Source organism: Asparagus officinalis, chromosome 7 (assembly GCF_001876935.1).
Source record: "Asparagus officinalis chromosome 7, Aspof.V1, whole genome shotgun sequence".
In the NCBI taxonomy this organism is placed as follows: Eukaryota; Viridiplantae; Streptophyta; class Magnoliopsida; order Asparagales; family Asparagaceae; genus Asparagus; species Asparagus officinalis.
The window spans coordinates 48,376,871-48,391,067 of NC_033800.1; the positions used below are offsets into that span (position 1 = coordinate 48,376,871).

The window sequence follows — 14,197 nt, forward strand, 5'->3', positions numbered from 1 at the left end:
GACGAATCTGACGAGGAGCCCGACGAGGTCATCGAGTCAGCCCCACCCCTCCGCGTTGTCGAAGAGAGGGCCATCGCCATCGCCGCGGCCGGCGTTGGACTCGGGAAGAAGCTGCTCAAGAGCGGCCGAGGATGGGAGACCCCTTTCCTTGGCGATGAAGTCATGAGTTCGTTATAATGAGAGAGCGGAGTGTATAATGGGGAAGTTGTGGGCAACTGCAAAACGTGGTCACGGTTGTGGGGAGGTGGGGAGGAATTGTTTAATTGGAGATAAATACGTGGATATTTAAAAATTTTACTATTCACTTTTAGGTTTTCCTTTAGTTATAAAGGAAAGTAGATTAAATAATAATAATAATTTGATTTCTATAACTCCGAACCTAACTCCGAGCCTAACTGGTGACAGCCTGTCAGCAACCCAACCCCCCTTTTCTCCCTTATCCCTCTCCATCTCTTTTCTTCCTCAACCTTTTCCTCTCTCTCTACGAATTTCGTTTTTCTCTCTCTCTTCCTATTTCCCCTCGTTGATCCTGGGGCTTCTGAGATCTCTCGCTGCGGCTCTTGGATCCGGGTTCAGCGCTCCAAGGGCTTCGTCTTGACCCTGGTATCGTTGGATTTGGCCTCCCTGCGCTCAGATTAGGGTTTCTACGTCGTGGAAGTTTTTGAATGCTGGATGCTCCGCTGAGGTACCTCCTTCTTTCTTGTGTTGTGAGTTGAATCTGTCAAGTTTATGATTGTTTGTGTTGTCAGTTGGGAGAAGTTTTAGATGAATCTAGGATTTACTCCTTTTGTCTTTCCTATAATTTTTACATGGGTTAATGAAGATGTGATGTTAAAGGAATGGTATTTAGGAGTCGTGATGTTGATTTATTATGCGACACATTGGTTAATACTCGAGAGGGATTTAAAGGTCAGTCGCTTGCCCCCCCTTCAGAATTGGAAGAAATGACTGACTTGTTGGCGTAATTGTGTTTGATTGCTTTGCAAACATAAATAATAGATGATTTTATGGCTTCTTTGAACCATGTGGAAAAATACTCTTTTTAGTTTAGAGATCAAGCTTATAGAAGCTTGATTTTATGAAAGAATTTGATTATTCAGGTAAGTGGAAGAAATGCCGGTGTTCTACAGTTAGAAGGAATGACAAAGATTGTCTTTTGACCATTTGATAAATCAAGATGTAGGTTATGTTGCGAGAAGGGTTTTTTGGGATGGTTGTTTTAGTGTGTCATTCAAATAGGCGGTAGCTGCGTAGGGTTGGACGCTTGGTCCTTTGGTTGCTTGAGTATTAGGTTATAGAGTGTGAAGTTTGTGTCTTTCAATTGGCAATGGTCCTCATTTTCCAGTATCCGCTAATCAACGTTGTGGTCTTGTGAACGCTATGTTTTTGGCCAATGCCGTAAATTATTTGTCTTGTTTGTCGTCATGAGGCTATTCATATTTATGGAAACTCTTTTCTGTACTTGACTTAATGTTGGCGGCTTCTGGTTAGCTTGCGGTTTATAAGGGAGCTGCTTTCTTGACAAGTGCGACTGGGATTGACGTGTCGCTTAGTGTCGGTATCTTGACGATTGCCAATAGCCTGCGATAAACAATGTCAAATAACATTAACTTTCAAGAAATGGAAGACAAATGGACCAATTAAAAAGAATAGGCTTTGACCCAAAGTTATTTTGTGTATGGATATTATATGGATCATACCTATATTTTGCCTGTTTACAATCCCATCAATAGTATCAAATAATATGTATGTCAATAGTCACTATCTCACTGTCGCATCTTTATACAAGATGTTGCATAATAATATTGTAGCAAATATGTAGGTGTTTATTATTATAGAAAAAGCTAATTAACAATTACTTGTAGACATGGACTTAAAAGATATCATATAATTTGCAAGATTTTGCTGGGATTACTTTGAGAAGAGTAGAGACACATTGGATCAAAAGTTTTCGATACTCAAGAACATCGTTTACTATAGGAGTCTTGCTCTTCAATGGATAGTCATTGATCCTATTTTTTTTTAATGATCATAGGATGAAGTTTTTTCTAGTTAATGTTCGACCTAGAACATCATAAATGCATGAGGGATCAGCTGACTTCTTCCTTGAGATAATGCTGGAATTTTTGTCTTAGAGCCATAAAAACTTGTATCAAAGGTTCAAATGTTGAAGGTGTAAGTTTTACAACATTTATTATATAGAGAAGAAACAACTGAATCCGCAATCTATTAGCACAACGTACGGTTGGAAGTCATTTTGTAGGAATAGAAGAAATATATATTAACACTTAGAAGTGTAAAATAGAAAGCTTCTAGACTTTTATTGAAGATGTTTTACGTTGAAAATAGCATTAATAATGGTTTCTCACAAAGATTTCTATTGTTAGTCTTGTGCATGACATGCCTCTTACTTCCAGCCCATGGTATAAGTTATAGTAAAACATAAATAAAAGAACCAAGTAAAATATTTTCGTTATTTTTTTGCTATTATGTATTGTATTATAGTTAAAAGCCTTTTAACAAGCACGAGTGCTTCCACCCAACCACTTACCTTAAAAAACTAACAAGGCTATTCTGAGTATTTAGCTATTTGTTCAAGTTTCTTCTATATCTTAAGCAGCTAGAACAAAAGACAAGTTTACTCTTTAACCAACAAGATCCAATATCTCATTCAAAATTAAATGTCAATAAATCATCCTAAGACCTAATGATCGGTTTCTAGATGACAAGAACAAGACAGTTTATGACTGAATCATCGAACATCTAATATACTCGGGTTAGCCCCCAAAAAAATATTTGGTTTATGGGTGTTAATGATTGTGCTGAATTAGAATCCTAATAGAAAATGGTACACAAATGCTATGTTTCTACAGAGGCATTTCATCGAACAATTAACATTCAGCTGCAATTTAGTCTCTACATAGGAAACTTTCATGGCATATAATTTATTTAGACTACACAACGAACAATTGTAGTTCCATTGATTAATCTAATTAATTTACAAAGAAAGAAGTCTTCTAACTAAACTCATGCTCATTAATCCTATTGAGGCACTTCATTAAACAATTCGCTATCCAGCACACTGCATAAAAGAATTTCATGGGATCAAGTTTATTTAGGCATTTCATTGAACATTTACTGTTCTGTTCACTAAAACTAGCTAACTTACATAAGCAAGAAGTCTTTTAATAAATTCATGTTTATTCATTAGTGACTAAAAATCTTAACTAAAAAGGAGGAAGATGTGAACTTTACATGAGATGACAGATTAGGTGGTGTGGTGATCGTCGGTTTGCCGCAATTTCTCGTCGGTGTCGGCGGTGGGGACGAAGTTTTATAGGAGGAAGAAAGACATTTGTGCAATCGAGGGAGGGATTTGGGATTTTAAGCAATCGATTTGGAATTTGTTCATTTTTAGGAGGAAGAAATGATAAAATCGTACCATCGTCAATGTACAAAGCTAAATAAATCTTGGGTTATTTGCCTATATACCCTTCAAATTATAGGTATTTGTAATAGGCCTTCCAAATTTTGGTATGATCGTAACTACCAAAGAGAGTTTCCATGAAGAAACTTCTAAAAGAGTTGGGACTAAATTGGGAGAAGTATTACTTTATTGTGATAATCAGAGTGTCATCCATAGAGTGAAGAATCATACATATTCTTGAACTAAGCATATCAATATGTAACATCATTGGATCCAATATGTGCTAGAATCCAAGTCAACGCAGTTTGAGAAGAAAGTGAGCTTTGTTGTGTCTCCCACCTCACTTTAAAGGGAGATTGCTTGGTGTTCCCTCCTGGTGGGATCTTAACTCCTAGAAGAATAAATAGTATTGACCACATAAGCTTGAAAGATCTACTGAAGAATACCAAGCTAAGGATATGAAGAATGCTCTTGGAAGCATGCAAGAGTAGTTATATCATTAATTTGTACTTGACTATACAAAGGACCTGTTGGAAGCATGACTATATAAAGGATTTGAAGAATGCTCTTGGAAGCATGACTATGTAAAGGGCCATTTAGTGTAATTTACACTAAGAATCTAATTTTGGAAAAAGAATTACCCTCAAAGCAATTAATCAACTTTGATAAGATAATTTATAATCACAAGATAATATATATATAATTATATATATATGTATATATATGTACCTATATGTGTGTGTATATATATATGTATTAAGTCAAATGTTTAACACCAACTTGACGATTTGTTGATTTTAAGGGTATGTTTCACAAATTTTGATAATATGAGGGGTGATTTTTTAAATATCAAAATTTGAAAGGCCTATTAGAAATACCCATAATTTGAAGGGTATATAAGTAAATAATCCAAGATTTATTTAGCTTTGTATATTAACGAGGGTATGATTTTACCATTTCTTCCTCCTAAGAAGGGACAAATCTCAAATTGATTCCTTAACGCCTCATTTGGTGTGCGGGAATGGGGTGGAATAGAATGACCATTCCCATTTCTCATTCCCCATTCCAAACATAACCATTTTTTAGAAGTTGGAATGCCCATTCCAATGAATAGTGGGAATGAGCATTCCAAGTGAATTGATGAGGAATGGTCATTCCCATTTAAGTGGGAATCAAATTAGTTACGTAATTTTCAATTACACCCCCATTGATAACAAAAATAAATCTAAAAATTGTCTCATTGAGCGACATAACCAAATTAATAACATGGATATGTATGAACAATTGATTAAGATGTTTTTCCTTAGGCTTGTATATATAGGGAAATGGATTGTAGGATAGAAACACGTAATATTGCCTATTTTTATAAAATTTATTTTTAAAAATAAAATTGTTTAGCTATTATCATTAATGTTTATTTTTATCTTTTTAAAAATTTATGTTAGGGCATTATTAGAAAATAAGTTTTTATTCGCACTTGTGAATTAATGATACTAAACATGGGATCGGAATGAGATTTTCATTCTAGCTTTATTCTACAAACACACCCAAATAAGAAAATGGGAATGAACATTCTATTCCCACATACATTCCATTCCATTCCATTCATTTTTTTATTCCATTCTCATTTTAGTCCATTCCAGCGTACCAAACGAGGCGTAAAATCCCAAATCCCTCTCGATTGCACAAATATCTTTCTTCCTCCTATAAACCCCGTCCCCACCGTAGACGCTGACAAGAAACTGCGGCAAGTCGGCGATCACCGCACCGCCTCATCTGTCATCTCATGTAAAGTTCACATCTTCCTTCTTTTTTAATTAATATTTTTAGTCACTAATGAATAAACGTGGATTTATTAGAAGACTTCTTGCTTTCGTAATTTAGCTAGTTTCAGTGAACGGAATAGTAAATATTCGATGAAATGCCATAATGAACCCGATCCCATGAAATTCTTTTATGTAGAGTGTGCTGGATAGTGAATTGTTTAATGAAGTGCCCCAATAGGATTAATGAGCATGAGTTTAGTTAGAAGACTTCTTTCTTCTATAATTTAATTAGCTTAATCAATGGAACTGCAAGTGTTCGTTGAGTAGTCTAAATAAATCATATGGCATGAAAGTTTCCTGTGTAGAGACTAAAGTACAGCTGAACGTTAATTGTTCAATGAAATGCCTTTGTAGAAGGATAGCATTGTGTACCATTTTCTGTTAGGATTCTAATTCAGCACAAACATTAACACCCATAAACCAAATTTGTTTTTTTGTTGGGGCTAACCCAAGAGTATATTAGATGTTCGATGATTCAGTCTTAAACTTTTTCTTGTTCTTGTCATCTAGGAACCGATCATTGGGTCTTGGGGTAGATTTATTGATATTTAATTTTGAATGGGATATTGGATCTTGTTGGTTAAAGAGTAAACTTGTCTTTTGTTCTAGCTGTAACTTAAACAAGCAGCTAAATACTCGGAATAGTCTTGTTAGTTTTTTGAGGTAAGTGATGGGGTGGAATCACTTGTGCTTGTTAAAAGGCTTTTAACTTTAATAAATACATAATAGCAAAAAAATAATAAAAATAAAAATAAAAAGGTCTTTAATCATTCCCTATCAACCTTTATCATAGAGTGCAAAACAAAAAAATTGCAGGTATGTAGTACATATACAAGTCTTTTACTAGCAAGTGAGAGACATTGAACTATGACATAGGAACATGAATGCCTAAGTTCCACGGGTACGGGTACAACCTTACAGGACACAATTTGGAAAAGGTAGGATACAGGGACATGACTATATATGTATGTTATGTACATTTACATGTTTAAAATTTATAATTTACATTAGATAAATATTGTTTTTCCATTTACATAAGAGCAATGTATAAGAAATAGCCGTGAAGTGTAGGATATACGTCCAAGAAGTGTATGAGTGTTTTAAATTAAATCGTGTATTATATAGTTGAGTATATGCTAAGCAAACATATCACATATTTGAGAATTGTCCAAGAAGTTTCGGTATGTGTACAGGTAGGGTGTGTGTTAGGTACGGGTATGGCTGCCTTACAGAAGTACCCATGTAATATAGCTTCTCATGGATACCAAGGTTATCATTATTTGATAAAATTTGATGCTTCGCTCATACAATGTTAAACTCATTTGCTTACATTATTACTTTTAACAGCACCCTTAGTGTAACCCTATTATAAGAAGCCCAAGTGTTAGCATGTTTAGCACTTGGTAAGGTGGTGGTCTGATGATTGAGGAACCAAACTTGGTTAATCCATCTACCTCTTTGCACTTGGTTTGAGTTTTAATAGGACAAGATTTTGCTTGGAATTGTGCAACTTGAAATCCCTTTTGGCCCTCTTTATTTGCCTTGGCGTACTTGAAGTTTATTATTTTGATTCCTAAGAACCCTTTAGTTTATTCTGTCCATATTCTATAATGAGCATGAACCAATCGTGAAGTATGATTATACATGAATACTTTGGTTTTGTCATGAAATATTTTACTTGGTTCTTTTGTTTATGTTTTACTATAACTTATATCATGGGTTGGAAGTAGGAGGTATGTCATGCATAATACTAACAATAGAAATCTGTGAGAAACCATTATTAATAATATTTTCAGCGAAAAATATCTTCAATAAAAGTCTTGAAGCTTTCTGTTTAACACTTTTAAGCGTTAATATATTTTTCTTATATTCCTGCAAAATAACTTCCAGCCGTACGTTATGCTAATAGATTGCGGATTCAGTTGTTTCTTCTCCATAAACAATGTTGTAAAACATACACCTTCAACATTTGAACCTTCTGATACATTTTTTTATGGCTCTAAGACAGAAATTCTAACATTATCTCAGGGAAGAAGTCAGCTGGTTCCTTATGCATTTAAGATGTTATAGCTCGAACGTTGACTGGAAAAGACTTCGTCCTATGATCCTTAAAAGAATAAATAACAGGGTCAAGGACTATACGTTGAAGAGCATGACTCCTGTAACAAACGAGGTCCTTGAGTCCTAAAAACTTTTGATCCAAGGTGTCTCTACTCTTCTCAAAGTAATCCCAGCTAAATCTTGCAAGTTATATGATATCTTTTAAGTCTATGTCTACAAGTAATTGATATTTAGCTTTCTCTATAATAATAGACACCTACATATATATTTGCTACAATATTCTTGTGCAACATCTCGTATAATGATGCGACGATGAGAAAGTGACCATTGACATACATATTATTTGATACTGTTGACGGGTTATAAACAGGCAAAATATAGGTATGATCCATGCAATATCCATACACAAAACAACACCGGGTCAGAGTCTATTCTTTTTAATTGGTTCATTTGTCTTCCAATTCTTGAAAGTTAATGCTATTTGACATTGTCATTTAATGTAGTGCACATTCTTAGATGGAGACTAAACAACTACCAAGAGTGCACCGTCTAAAGAGATCCTAGTGAATTACTGATATAGGTACCTAATTGAGATAAATGGAAAGATTCAATAAATGTTTCGGTTTTTTTGTTTAGATTATTGTTGATATATTTATTTAGATAGTTAATTAATGCATGAATTAAAAGGCATAAAACAATACTATCCATCTTTTGATTCTTTGAATAGTATATTTTTTCGCTGTTTTCACGCAATGTTTGATCCATCAACCTTAACATAACGAATTTTGAGCATATTTGTAAAATATAGTTAAAACCAAACTATATAGTCGATATTGGCTGACAGCATTTAATACATGCTGATGTAGAATAATAATTCTAATTACGAGATATGAGGTTTGAAGTAATTGAAGTTGAACGGGTAATGCAATATTAGGAACAAATCATTGAATTTAAAGTTCGTGATTGAACTTGAAGTTACTTTATTCACCTATAAAACCGATCCGATACTGCTAAAATCACATAATATCCGATACTTATACCAATTGGCAATAAACATGCAATCCAAATCTTGACCAGTTTTGAAGTTTCAAACCTTGTTTCTACAAAAACAATGCACCACAACCCAGCATGCAAAGTTCTTGCATTGCCAGAACCACAGTTAATAGGTTCAAAAGTATATACATTCTTTTTAGTAAATGTCTGAGATGTAATTCCTTTTCTAATTCATTTCCTTTTTAAATTTCACAAATTATCCTTGAACTTTGGAGTGTTATACACAACCCTCCCCGCACCCGCGATCTTTATAAACTAGAGAACACCCTATGAACTTGTCTTAATAAAATAAGATGGTAGTTAGTTTAAGCTGCCCCGTGCTTGGCTTATGACATGTTTTAAAGAAGTCTGCCCTTATTTACTTGATATATCTGCTATATTGCCCTTTTTCAGGTACTGTCCCGAGATATACATTGGTAGCAGGGGCCATCAAATCAAAAGCTGCCATGGCTTCAAGCGTATCAAGAAGGATCAGGAGTACAGATGGATCGACGCCACCGTTAACGACATCCTTAGCCCTGTTGAAGCCTTCCACCTCCAAACCATGTTTCAGCCAATGATAAGCCATGACCAACGTTTTGACTTCGATCGCATCTCTGCAGTCCTCGAACTCTGTTTCCAAGCCGGAGCCAAAGTTTCAGACAGAACCTCTTACAACCTAACACTAGATACAAAAGAATTGTATCGGATTGGTCAAGAGACTCTGGATGCATGGGAAAAACTTAGGGATGGAGTTCAGAAGCTCCTGTTTGTATACCTAGCTAAAGTTTGTGAGCACTGCTCAGAGGTTCACATTGGGCCCTCAGGCAATAAAGTTTGCACATGTTGGGTTTTTAGATATGAAGGGTGGCGTGGGGCCACCGGTGCAGGAAAGCGGGGGTGGATGATTTGGTGCCTCTGAAGGTCGTGTGGCACCGGCAGACGCATGATCCTGAGGTGCTTGGGGATGCGAGACGGGGGTATTATGGTCATTCCCGGCTGTGGTGGAGCTATGTATGCAGGCTAGTGCTAGAGTGTGAAAGAAGTACTTCTGTATGATGAAGCTGTTGGGATTAGCCCCTAATGTTGTTGAAGAAAAAGGTATGAAAGTTTAGCTAAGGTTTAAATGAGAAAATTTTGGGATTTGTATGACCTCTCTTATAAAATATAATAAAGGGAAAGTATAGCCACTTCACCTATTTCCATCGCTGAGAGAATTAATATGGCGTTTTGAAAGCAAAAAAGAAAAATCTTTGGAATGTGCAAATATGATGGATTATGGTAATATTTAGTTCAATAACTATGAGGTTATTTTGGTGAGAGGCATCCAACCACCCCCCTTTCCAAACCCTAAAAAAACCCCCACTCACCCACACACAAATTTTATTTAGGGTTTTTTTGCGGATAGGCCCCCTTAGTAGTGCTTAATTGCAGATAGATCTCCTATAGTTTATTTGATACGGATAGACCCCCCTCAGTGAACTTGTTTTTTTATCACACTTTTAGGGGCCAAAAAAAAGTTGGGGTCTACCTGCACCAATTGAATCGCCCCTCTAAAACTTGTTTGACTCTTTTAAGAGTGAAAATAACTTCACTCAGGGGCCTGTCTGCACAATTAGAACTACATGGGGTCTATCCACAACTGAGTGAATACTCAGTTTTTTTGGGTTGTGGTGCGGGGGGTTGTCTTTCCACAACTCCCTACTTTAAGGTTTCTAGAGCTGTGTATAAGAGCATATTATGAGTTCTTATTTGTTCTTTCCACAACTCCCTACTTTAAGGTTTCTAGAGCTGTGTATAAGAGCATATTATGAGTTCTTATTTGTTTTCAATTATGGAGGCGGCTTTAAGGTTTCTAGAGCTGTGTATAAGAGCATATTATGAGTTCTTATTTGTTTTCAATTATGGAGGCGGCAAATGTTTGGTAGGATTAATGTGGCTTGTGTCTTGTGTTTTTCTATATACTGAGACAAGTATTGGTTGGTAGTGTTTATTATGTGTTGAGATATATATTTGTTCGAGGGCCAAAGAGATAATTTGTTGGCGTGTTGTAGAGATGAATGTTTTGGCGTGTTTTTCTATATACTGAGACAAGCACTAGGTTTCACCACCAATCCATGCAAAATGAGGTTTCACCATGTCCATATGAACCTAGTCAAATCAGAGGAGTGAATTTCACATTCATTTATCAATTCCTAACTCAGAAGCCTAGCATATTGTGTTTGGCAACCCTCTGAAATTAGATTAGGACTAGACCTAGCTAAAATTTTTGAGTGCTTCTTTGCTTGGCAAAAAAATTGCTAAAATTTACCCAACTGAGACCAAATTTTAACACCATTAAACCAGCATAATTGAATCACCCTCTCCTAGTGCAAACATAATTGGTTTAGAATATAATAGGGTCAGGGCCCAAGACGGACCTAACCCAGGTCTAGGTGGCTTGCCAAACACGCTGTGTTCAGTTCCTAACCAATAATCCAGGTCAGTTCATAATTAATTCGTCAGATAATTAATAAAAAACATCCAGACACAAATTTCGCATCTTGGTAATATGCCAATAATTCAATAATCACTATAGCATATAAAACAAATTCATTCCTACAACACGCCAACAAATGATCTCCTTGGCCCTCGGACAAATATATATCTCAACACATAATAAACACTACCAACCAATGCTTGTCCCAGTATATAGAAAAACACAATACACAATCCACATTATTCTTACCTTATAACATTTGTCGCCTCCATAATTGAAAACAAATAAGAACTCATAATATGCTCTTATACACAGCTCTAGAAACCTTAAAGTAGGGAGTTGTGGAAAGGCAACCCCCACACCCCGGCCCCAAAAAACCAAAAAAACTGAGTATTCACTCAGTTGTGGATAGACCCCATGTAGTTCTAATTGTGCAGACAAGCCCCTGAGTGAAGTTATTTTCACTCTTAAAAGAGTCAAACAAGTTTTAGAGGGGCGATTCAATTGGTGCAGGTAGACCCCAACTTTTGTTTTGGCCCCTAAAAGAGTTATAAAAAAACAAGTTCACTGAGAGGGTCTATCCGTATCAAATAAACTACAGGAGATCTATCTGCAATTGGGCACTACTAAGGAGGCTTATCCGCAATTAAACCCTAAATAAAACTTGTGTGCGAGTGAGTGGGGTTTTTTTAGGTTTTGGAAATAGGGGGGTTGGATGCCTCTCACCAACATAACCCCAGAGTTATTGAATATTACCATAATCCATCATATTTGCACATTACAAAGATTTTTCTTTTTGTTTTCAAAGCGTCATATTAATTCTCTCAGCGACGGAAATAGGTGAAGTGGCTATACTTTTCCTTTATTATTTTTTTATAAGAGAGGTCATACAAATCCCAAAATTTTCTCATTTAAACCTCAGCTAAACCTTCATACCTTTTTCTTCAACAACGTTAGGGGCTAATCCTAGCAGCTTCATCATACAGAAGTAATTCTTTTACACTCTAGCACCAGCCTGCATACATAGCTCCACCACAGCCGGGGAATGACCATAATACCCCCGTCCAGCATCCTCAAGCACCTCAGGATCATGCGTCCGCCGGTGCCGCACGACCTTTAGAGGCACCAAATCGTCCACCCCTGCCTTCCTCCACTGGTGGGCCCCGCCACCCCTCATACCTAAAAACCCCACATGCACGAACTTTATTGCCTGAGGGCCCAATGTCAACCTCTGAGCAGTGCTCACAAACTTTGGTTGGGTATACAAACAGGAGCTTCTGAACTCCATCCCTAAGTTTTTCCCATGCATCCAGAGTCTCTTGACCAATCCGATACAATTCTTTTGTATCTAGTGTTAGGTTGTAAGAGGTTCTGTCTGAAACTTTGGCTCCGGCTTGGAAACAGAGTTCGAGAACTACAGGGATGCGATCGAAGTCAAAACGCTGGTCGTGGCTTATCATTGGCTGGAACATGGTTTGGAGGTGGAAGGCTTCAACTGGGCTAATGATGTCGTTAACGGTGGCGTCGATCCATCTGTGCTCCTGGTCCTTGATATGTTTGAAGCCATGACAACTTTTGATTTGGTGGCCCCTGCTACCAATGTATACCTCGGGATAGTACCTGAAAAAGGGCAATATAGCAGATATATCAAGTAAATAGGGGTAGAGTTCTTTAAAACATGTCATAAGCCAAGCACATGGCAGCTTAAACTAACTACCATCATATTTTAGTAAGACAAGTTCATAGGGTGTTCTCTAGTTTATAAAGATCGGGGGTGCGGGGAGGGTTATGCAAAACACTCCAAAGTTCAAGGATGATTTGTGAAATTTAAAAAGGAAATGAATTAGAAAAGGAATTACATCTCAGACATTTACTAAAAAGAATGTATATACTTTTGAACCTATTAACCGTGGTTCTGGCAATGCAAGAACTTTGCATGCTGGGTTGTGGTGCATTGTTTTTGTGGAAACAAGGTTTGAAATTTCAAAACTGGTCGAGATTTGGATTGCATGTTTATTGCCAATTGGTATAAGTATCGGATATTATGTGATTTTAGCATTATCAGATTGGTTTTATAGGTGAATAAAGTAACTTCAAGTTTAATCACGAACTTTAAATTCAATGATTTGTTCCGAATATTGTATTACCGTTCAACTTCAATTACTTAAAACCTCATATCTCGTAGTTAGAATTATTATTCTACATCAGCATGTATTAAATACTGTCAGCCAATATTGAATATATAGTTTGGTTTCAGCTATATTTTACAAACATGCTCAAAATTCGTTATGTTAAGGTTTGATGGATCAAACCTTGCGTGAAAACATCGAAAAAATATACTATTCAAAGAATCAAAAGATGGATAGTACTCTTTTATGCCTTTTAATTCATGCATTAGAAAAAATATACTATTCAAAGAATCAAAAGATGGATAGTACTCTTTTATGCCTTTTAATTCATGCATTAATTAATTATCTAATTATGCCTTTTAATTCATGCATTAATTAATTATCTAAATAAATATATCAACAGTAATCTAAACAAAAAACAAAACATTTATTGAATCTTTCCATTTATCTAAATTAGGTACCTATATTAGTAATTCACTAGGATCTCTTCAAACGATGCTCTCTTAGTAGTTGTTTAGTCTCCATCTAAGAATGTGCACTACATTAAATGACAATGTCAAATAGCATTAACTTTCAAGAATTGGAAGACAAATGAACCAATTAAAAAGAATAGACTCTGACCCGGTGTTGTTTTGTGCATGGATCATACCTATATTTTGCATGTTTACAACCCTGTCAACAGTATCAAATAATATGTATGTCAATGGTCACTTTCTCACTGTCGCATCATTATACGAGATGTTGCACAAGAATATTGTAGCAAATATGTAGGTGTATTATTACAGATAAAGCTAAATAACTATTACTTGTAGACATGGACTTAAAAGATATCATATAACTTGTAAGATTTCGCTGTGATTACTTTGAGAAGAGTGGAGACACATTGGATCAAAAGTTTTCAGGACTCAAGGACATCGTTTGCTACAGGAGTCATGTTCTTCAACGTATAGTCCTTGACCCTATTATTTATTCTTTTATGGATTATAGGACGAAGTCTTTTGACTCTTTTCCAGTCAACGTTCGACCTATAACATCTTAAATGCACAAGGGACCAGCTGACTTCTTCCCTGAGATAATGCTAGATTTTCTGTCTTAGAGCCATAAAAACCTGTATCAAAAGGTTCAAATGTTGAAGGTGTATGTTTTACAACATTGTTTATGGAGAGAAGAAACATTTGAATCCGCAATCTATTAGCATAATGTACGGCTGGAAGTTATTTTGCAGGAATAGAAGAAAAATATA

At 35.9% G+C, this 14,197-nt stretch overlaps 2 pseudogenes; one reads left to right on the forward strand and one right to left on the reverse strand.

Moving 5' to 3' along the window:
- On the forward strand, positions 432 to 11,106 carry LOC109848486 (annotated as a pseudogene).
- LOC109848485 lies at positions 11,576 to 13,215 on the reverse strand (annotated as a pseudogene).